This window comes from Aythya ferina (assembly GCF_964211825.1).
Source record: "Aythya ferina genome assembly, chromosome: 1".
In the NCBI taxonomy this organism is placed as follows: domain Eukaryota; kingdom Metazoa; phylum Chordata; class Aves; order Anseriformes; family Anatidae; genus Aythya; species Aythya ferina.
In genome coordinates this window covers 201,170,506-201,172,465 of record NC_140296.1, presented here as the reverse complement: position 1 = coordinate 201,172,465, position 1,960 = coordinate 201,170,506, and positions in this window count along the sequence as shown.

Sequence of the window (1,960 nt, the reverse complement as noted above, 5' to 3'; positions counted from 1 at the left end):
CTGTGGGCAACCACGGAAAATAATGAGTGGCAAACGTTGACTTGGGTGAAGCCCGTTATTAGTTGCCAATATTGTTACATACACCAGTGCAATATTTTAGTGCTGCAGACATCTAATTGAGGGGAATGGGTGACAATAGGAAGAATTCTTTACTTAGAGAGTGGTGAGGCCCTGGGACAGGCTGCCCAGAGGAGCTGTGGCTGCCCCATCCCTGGCAGTGCCCAAGGCCAGGCTGGATGGGGCTTTAGGCAGCCTGGGCTGGTGGGAGGTGTCCCTGCCCATGGCAGGGGGTGGCACTGGGGGGGCTTTGAGGTCCCTTCCAACCCAAAACATTCTGTCTGAGGGCATTGCAACTTAGCTATTTTAGCAAAATTGTTAAAATTTTGCTTCCTCTTAATAGCTTCATTAACAGTGCTCAAGGCATAGAAGTACATCTGTGGGACACGACGCCATCTCTGGAGCAATTCCCACTCTGGTGCTGAATTAGTCACCTTGAGCCCTCAGAGGTGCTGGAGCATCATATTTCTCGTGACCTAATTAGAAAGGCAGAGCACCAGATCCTCTCCTGCTGTGAGCTGACACATCTGATCTGCTGGTGCACCCTCTGTGGAACACGCATCACCTGCAGAATAGGGCTCATACACACGAGGTTCTTGTGAGTTCAAAGTGACCAAGCCACGAGCCAGCATCAGTGCAACCGTCAGACGTTTGTCTAAGTAGAGGCATCCATGGACTGGGGTGTCTGATGGCTGTGTGAGTTGATGGAAATATCTGCTAACACTGAAACTTTTCTTTTCTTTAATTTACCGCTGCAGAAGTCAGGACCCCCTGCCTGAGGCAGCACCTTCAAACATTCAGCACTCCAAAGAGCTGACAGTGATTTCAGATTACTGAAAACACAGGCTGAGGAAGGAAGAAAAATAATGTTACACCAATTTTACAGTACAGAACCTTGATGCTTCTGAGCTGTTCAGAGGAAAAAACCCAAGGGTGGAAAAATGGAGGAGTAACACAAGGGGGAGATTTCTCATCACTTTTCTTCCCCCCCCCCCCCCCCAGAGGATATTAGCTGTACATTGATGCCAAACAATATAGTGTGTGTTCTTTATTTTGGCAGAATACCTCCTGCCTTGCTCTTTCTCTGATCTCCTGGATAAATCAGTCAACTCATCTTGCAGATACTCAGCTGAAATTTCTCAGTGTACTGGTAAACAAAACAAAGATTGTTCATGTCCCAGTGGTTTCAGATTCCTTCCCTCTCGTTTAATTATTTCTTGTAGTAGTTAATGGCCAACAAGTCCTCTCTCTATTTCTCCCTGTAGGTTATGAGAGTCTCACTGATAAATGGTATTGGGAGGCATCAGGTAGAAGAGGAGAGGCTCTGCCAGTCTGGACCTCACCATTTTATTTTCTGCTTTTGCTGAGTATTCATTTCAAGGCTAAATATTTCAGCAAACTGACACTCGTGAGTGATACCCAAGTTAAAGGTTTTCCTGCACAGTGCTGTTTTTTTGAGGAGTATTTTGAGCATGTTAGGCCAAATTAACTTTACTGGCTGCTGGGCCTGGGTCTCACACCTCTAACTCCCCTTTGACCATTGCATTGTGCAGCTCAGGCTATTGAATACTCTTGTGGCCAACCTGGTCTTGAGCAAACAGCTGTAAGATGCAGAAACTGCCCATATTCTCTAGTGACTCCACAGATGTCTGAATGACATTTTCCTTTGCAGAATATCATGAAATAATGGTGGGTAAATATGTGCATCCTTGCAAAGACTTGTTGTTGCTGGTTGGTAAGCAAACTTGACGAGAAATGTCTCTGTGCCTTGGATTAAAGAGAAACATTGGCAGAACCCCAGAAAGCTGTGATTTTGTCCATATAACATTTCAGTGAGCAAATTTGTGCCAGGGGAAAGAAGAGGAAGAGGTTAGCGGAGGAAAGGCAGCATCTTTCGATTGCA